This window comes from Pristiophorus japonicus, chromosome 23 (genome assembly GCF_044704955.1).
Source record: "Pristiophorus japonicus isolate sPriJap1 chromosome 23, sPriJap1.hap1, whole genome shotgun sequence".
NCBI lineage: Eukaryota > Metazoa > Chordata > Chondrichthyes > Pristiophoridae > Pristiophorus > Pristiophorus japonicus.
The window spans coordinates 22,816,310-22,823,842 of record NC_091999.1 but is presented as its reverse complement, the minus strand read 5'-3'; the positions used below and the strand labels follow the sequence as shown (position 1 = coordinate 22,823,842).

The 7,533-nt window shown below is 44.7% G+C and overlaps 1 non-coding gene across 1 annotated transcript; it reads right to left on the bottom strand.

The window, feature by feature from the left end:
- Nucleotides 1-5,874: 5,874 nt before the first annotated feature.
- trnaf-aaa (transfer RNA phenylalanine (anticodon AAA)) lies at nucleotides 5,875-5,955 on the bottom strand. Its single transcript has one exon. It is a non-coding gene; the product is annotated as a tRNA-Phe (tRNA).
- Nucleotides 5,956-7,533: the final 1,578 nt, after the last annotated feature.

Here is a 7,533-nt window from a genome sequence, read left to right as displayed (position 1 = left end):
TCCAGTGGATACCAGCCCAGTTCATCCAGTCTCTCCTCATATGTCAGTCCTGCCATCCCGGGAATCATGCTGGTGAACCTTCGCTGTACTCCCTCAATAGCAAGGACGTCCTTCCTCAGATTCGGAGACCAAAACTGAACACAATATTCCAGGTGTGGCCTCACGGAGGCCCTGTACAACTGCAGTAAGACCTCCCTGCTCCTATACTCAAATCCCCTAGCTATGAAGGGGAACATGCCATTTGCCTTCTTCACCACCTGCTGCACCTGCATACCAACAATCAATGACTGATGTATCATGACACCCAGATCAAGATATACAAAGATTGCCTTAGACAAATAGCTGGATAGACAGGCAGGGTCACTGTTGCAACTTTGGCTGTCTTTTGCGTTTTTCAGTCGAGGATACTGCCACTGAACCAAAGCCAATACCAAAGTTCACAACCGTATTATTTTCCCCAAGTCTTTTTAAAAAGTTCCAGCACATACCAAATTCATGGTGTTGATTTGCACAGACAGTTGCACATACACAGAGACATATATACAGAACGACAGACGCAGAGACACACACACCCACACACATAACCAAAAATATACATGCACCAACAGACATGCCTTCGACATACAGAGGGATAGACAGGCTGAATCACTGTCGCTACTTTGGCTGATTTTTGCGTTTTTCTATCCGTATGCATCATGAATATTGCACATTGATAAAAATGAGAAATAGATGTCAGTGTTGAAATGTGTGGGACATTATTCCGCCTATCTCAGGATCAATTTTGCAAAAACCTGGTTAAATTGTAAAATGGAATGAAAAATGCTGTGAACTGTAGTTGGCAGGATTCGAACCAATGCACAGAAAACCCAAAGGATTCCTAGACCATCGCTTTAACCACTCAGCAACAACTACTGCGTATCTGGCACTTTAAATGTTGCTCAGAAAAAACTCAGTCATCCATCTCTGTGCAGCAGACGGCCACAGAATCCTGAAAAAGTCTCCGTTGCAAAAAATCTGGAAGAGGCAATCTCCTCCTGCTGTATTTTTATTGTTCTATATTGCTCTGGAACTTTTTAATATGAATCTACACCAAGAAACAGAAGAACAATTCGACATTTTGAAAAAGCTGCTTTTCCGTCAGGGAATTGAACCCGGTTCTCCCGCCTAACAGGGAAAGCATAATCACCACGATATGGACGAGGGAACGGGATGCGTCAGAGCAGTAATCGAGCTGTGAACAGAAGTCGACAGACACAAACCGACAAACAGAGAGAGACAGACAGCGAGAGAGAGACAACGAGAGACAGAAAGGGTGAGACTGAAAAGTCAGTCAGAGACAGCGAGAAAAAGACTCAAACACCGACTAATACAGAGATGTGTAAGTGTGATCAATAAAGAGAGAGAGGGAAAGAGTGAAAGAAAGACAGTGATAAAGACAGTGACAAGGAGAGAGACAGATAGAGAGAGAGCGACAGATAGAGAGAGATACAAAGATATAAACAGAAAATGATGGAAATACTCAGCAGGTTAGAGACAGGAACTACCAGCGACAGGCAAAGAGAGACAGACAGGCAGAAACATAGAGAGACAGAGATGATGGGAAAGAGTGAGACAGTCAGACAGAGAGACTGAGAGAATCCCATTCGAACAGAACTGGACACGGTGAGAAAGAGGCAGACACATTGAGAACCAGAGACAAACAGGGAAACGGGGACAGACAGACAGCGAGATAGAGACAAAGAGAGATATAAAGCTTGAGTCTGAATGGGAGGATCAGACTGAATGAGAAAAAGACTCAAACACATACATACACAGAGATGTATTTGCGTGCTCCATAAAGAGAGGGAGGCAATTAGCGATGGAATGACAGAGAAAAGGACAGGGACAAAGAGAGAGACAAAGAGGGAGACAGATAGAGAGAAAGACAGATAGAGAGAGAGAGACATAGAGACAAAAACAGAAAATGATGGAAATACTTATCAGGTTAGAGTCAGGGGCTAACAGAGACAGGCAAAGTCATGGACAGACAGAGATAATGGGACAGAGAGAGACAGTCAGACAGAGAGTCTGAGAGAATCCCATTGCAACAGAACTAGACACCGTGAGAAAGAGACAGATTGAGAGACAGAGACAAACAGAGAAACAGGGACAGACAGAGTGGGTCAGAGAGGGAGACTGAGAGAGACAAAGACTCAAACACACAAACACAAACACAGCTCTCTAAAGAGAGAGAGCGACACAGATACATTTCACAATTTCATTTCATTATCGGCTCAGAGTGTCACATAGTTACAGAAAATTGGAGATTCAGCAGATGAAAATCGGATATCACTGAGCAGGATGGGAAAAATCTCTGTTTAATGAAGGAATTACCAGAAGGCGGGGTTGAACCCACGGGGCAATAAACCCATTACATCTTAAGTCCAACGCCTTTACCACTCGGTCATCCTGGTCCTGATCCTGTCAGTGGTTGGACTCTGCCTCTGTGAGAATCTGGGCTTCAGCTCCACCCCCACAGCGACACACAGAGACATTGGATTTCAGGGAGCATTTACGAACATTTTTCGTGATATTGACACGGGCGCAGCTCTCCAATTCTTTTTCGACTAAGGCTCTGGGAATTTTCACATCCACCCGAGGGGGCAGATGGAGCTTCAATTTAAAATTTCAGCCGATGGTCAACAGCTTCAAAAATGCAACATTCCCCATGTACTGCATTTGAGTGTCATCCAAGATGATGTGTTCAAGTCTCAGGAGTGAGACTTACACACACAACCTCCTGATTCAGTCGAGAATGGAGCCACTGAACCAAAACCGATACCAATGTTCACAACCGTATTATTTTCCCCAAGTTTTTTAAAAAGGTCCAGGAGGTACCAAATTCATGGTGATGATTTCCACAGACAGTTGCACATACACAGAGACATACATACAGATAGACATACACAGACACACGCACACACAATAATCAAAACTTTACACGCATCAACATAGAAAGGTAGTGACAGAGAAATTAGGTGCAGGAATATGCCATTCGGCCCTTCGATCATGGATCATCATTCAACCTCAGTACCCCTTTCCTGCTTTCTCTCCATACCCCATGATCCCTTTAGCCGTAAGGGCCATATCTAACTCCCTTTTGAATATATCTAACGAACTGGCCTCAACGACTTTCTGCGGTAGAAAATTTCACAGGTAAACCACTCTCTGAGTGAAGAAGTTTCACCTCATCTCGGTCCTAGATGGCTTATCCCTTACTCTTAGACTGTAATCCTTGTTCTCATACTCCCTAGCAACGAGAACATTCTTTTAGCCTCTAAGCTATCCAATCTCGTCAGAATTTTATATGTTTCTGTGTTATCCCCTCTCATTCTACTAAACTCCAGTGGATACCAGCCCAGTTGATCCAGTCTCTCCTCATATGTCAATCCTGCCATCCCGGGAATCATGCTGGTGAACCTTCGCTGTACTCCCTCAATAGCAAGGACGTCCTTCCTCAGATTCGGGGACCAAAACTGAACACAATATTCCAGGTGTGACCTCACCAAGGCCCTGTACAACTGCAGTAATATCTTCCTGCTCCAATACTCAAATCCCCTAGCTATGAAGGCGTACATGCCATTTGTTTTCTTCACCGACTGCTGCACCTACATGCCAACTTTCAATGACTGATGTACCATGACACTCAGATCAAGATTTACACAAGTTGTCTTAGACAAATAGATAGATAGACAGGCAGGGTCACTAAGGATACTTTGGCTGTCTTTTGAGTTTTTCTATCCGTATGTATCGTGAATACTGCAGATTAATGTAAGAAAGAAAACAGCGGCTGCATCGAATGATGTGGGACGTTGCTCCAATTATCTCAGAATCAGTTTCGCAGTAACGTGGTTAAATTGTGAAACAGAATGAAATATGCTGGGAAACATAGTCGGCAGGATTCAAACCTGCGCAGAGAAACCCCGATGGATTTTTTGTCTATTGCCTTACCCACTCGGCCACGACTACTGTCTCGCTGCATCATTAAATGTTACTCAGATAAAACTCAGTCATCCATCTCTATGCAGCAAACGGCCACAGAATCCGGAAAAAGTCTCCGTTTGCTAAAAATCTGGAAGAGGCAATCTCCTCTTACTGTATTTGTACTGTTCTATATTGCTCTGCAACCTTTTAATATGAATCAACACCAAGAAACAAGTAAAATTCTGCATTTTGTAAATGCTGCCACCGCGTCGGGAAGTAGAACCACGGTCTCCGGCGGAACAGGCGGGGATACTCACCACTATACTAACGAGCATGATTTCTATCAGAGCAGGAAGCGAGCTGTGAACAGAACTGGACACCATGAGAAGTCGACAGACACATTGAGAGACAGAGACAAACCGACAAACAGGGAGAGACATACAGCGAGATAGAGACAACGAGAGACAGAAAGTGTGAGACTGAGAAGGAGAGGCAGACTGAGTGAGAAAAAGACTCAAACATTTCCATATACAGAGATGTGTGTGTGTGATCTATTAAGAGAGAGGGGGAAAGAGTGATAGAAAGAGAATGATTAAGACAGTGACAAGGAGAGAGACAGATGGAGAGAGAGCGATAGAGACTAAAACAGAAAATGATGGAAATACTTCTCAGCTTACAGGCAGGGAATAACAGAGACAGGCAAAGACAGGGACAGACCGAAATGATGGGAAAGAGAGAGCCAGTCAGACAAAGAGTCTGAAAGAGTCCTATTGGAACAGACGTGGCACCGTGAGAAAGAGACAGATTGAAAGACAGAGATAAACAGAGAAACAGGGACAGACAGAGTGAGTCAGACTGAGAGAGACAAAGACTCAAACATACAAACACATACACAACTCTCTGAAGAGAGAGAGAGGTAGAGACCGAGCGACGCAGATACATTTCACAATTTCATTTCATTATCGGTTCAGAGTGTCACATTGTTGCAGAAAATTGCTGATTCAACCGATGAAAATCCGGTCTCACTGATCAGAATGGGAGGAAATCCGTGTTAAATTAAAGAGATACCAGGAGTAGGGTACGAACCCACGCGGGAAAAAAAACATTAAAATTTAAGGCCAACGCCTCAACCACTCGGCTATCCTGGTCCTGTGAGAACCTGCATTCTGTCTCTGTGAGAATCTGGGCTTCAACCCCAACCCCACATACAAACACATGCACATCGGCTTTCAGTGAGCATTTACGATACTTTTTAGGAATATTGACACGGGGGCAACTCTCCTATTCTTTTTCGAGTAATGCACTGGGAACTTTCATATCCACCCGAGGGTGCAGACGGAGCTTCAATTTAACATTTCATCCGAAAGTCAACAGCTTCAACATTGCAAAATTCCCCAAGTGCTGCACTTGAGTGTTAGCCAAGATGATATGCTCAATTCTCAGAAGTGCGACTTGAACACACAAACTCCCGATTCAGTCGAGAGTGCTGCCACTGAACCAAAGCCGATACAAAAGTTCACAACCTTATTATTTTCCCCAAGTCTTTTTTATAAGTTGCAGGACATACCAAATTCATGGTGATGATTTCCACAGACAGTTGCACATACACAGAGACATATATAGATATAGACAGACACAGAGACACACAAACACATAACCAAAAATTTGCCCGCACCCACGGGCATGCACAGAGGCCTCAGACATCTCGAGGGATAGACAGGCTGAATCACTGTCGCAACTTGACTGATGTTTGCGATTTCTTAAACGGATGTATCGTGAATATTGCAGATTAATAAAAATGAGAAAAACATGTAAGTTTTGAAAGGTGTGGGACGTTATTCCATCTATCTCAGGATCAGTTTGGCAGAAAACTGGTCAAATTGTGAAATGGAATGGAAAATGCGAGAGAGTCGTAGTCGGCAGGATTCGAACATGCGCAGGATAACCCAATGGATTTTTAGTCCATCGCCTTAACCACTCGGCCACGACTACTGTGTCGCTGCCTTTTTAAACGTTACTCAGAAAAAACTCACTCATCCATCTCTGTGCAGCAGACGGCCAAAGACTCCTGAAAATTCTCCGTTTCCTAAAAATCTGGATGAGGCAATCTCCTCGACCTGTATTTTTACAGTTCGATATTGCTCCAGAACTTTTTAATATGAATCTCGACCAAGAAACCGAAGTAAAATTCTACATTTTGAAACAACTGCCTCCCAGTCGGGGAATTGAACCCCGGTCTCCCGCGTGACAGGCGGGGATACTCACCACGCTACTAACGAGGAATTGACGAGCACCAGCTCTGTCAGAGCAGGAATCGAGCCACTGTGAACAGAACTGGGCACCATGAGAAGTCGACAGACACATTGAGAGTTGGAGACAAACCGACAAACAGGGAGAGACAGACAGCGAGATAGAGACAACGAGAGACAGTTTGTGTGAGACTGAGAAGGAGAGGCAGACTGAGTGAGAAAAAGACTCAAACATATACATATACAGAGATGCGGGGTACGAACCCACGCGGGAAAAGCCCATTGAATTTTAAGGCCAACGCCTGAACCACTCGGCTTTTCTGGTCCTGTCAGAATCTGGATTCTGTCTCTGTGAGAATCTGGGCTTCAACCCCAACCCCACATACAAACACATACACATCACACTCCCTCAGTACCCTGTGTTACTCACACTCCCTCAGTACCCTGTGTTATTCACACTCCCTCAGTACCCTTTGTTACTCACACTCCCTCAGACTCCTGTGTTACTCACACTCACTCAGTAACCCGTGTTACACACACTCACTCAGTAACCCGTGTTACTCACACTCACTCAGTAACCCGTGTTACTCACACTCCCTGAGTACCATGTGTTACTCACACTCCCTCAGTGCCCTGAGTTACTCACAATCCCTCAGTAACCTGGGTTAGTAACACTCCCTCAGTACCTTGTGTTACTCACACTCCCTCAGTATCTTGTGACACTCACACTCCCTCAGTACCTTGTGTTACTCACACTCCCTCAGTATCTTGTGATACTCACACTCCCTCAGTACCCTGCGTTACTCAACGTACCTCACTAACCTGTGTTACTCACACTCCCTCAGTAACCTTTGTTACTCACAGTGCGTCAGTACCCTCAGTTAGTGACAATTCCTCAGTACCTTGTGTTACTCACAGTCTCTCAGTACCCTGTGTTACTCACAATCCTTCAGTGACCTCTGTTACTCACAATCACTCAGTACCCTGTGTTATTCACACTCGCTCCGTCCCCTGTGTTACTCACAATCACTCAGTACCCTGTGTTATTCACACTCGCTCCGTCCCCTGTGTTACTCACACTCCTTCAGTACACTGTGTTACTCACACTCCCTCCGTCCCCTGTGTTACTCACACTCCTTTAGTACACTGTGTTACTCACACTCCCTCAGTACCCTGTGTTACTCAAACCCCCTCAGTTCCCTGTGTTATTCACACTCCCTCAGTACCTGTGTTATTGACACTCTCTCAGTACGCTGTGTTACTCACACAACCTCAGTCTCATGTGTTACTCACAATCCCTCAGTACCATGTGTTACTCAAA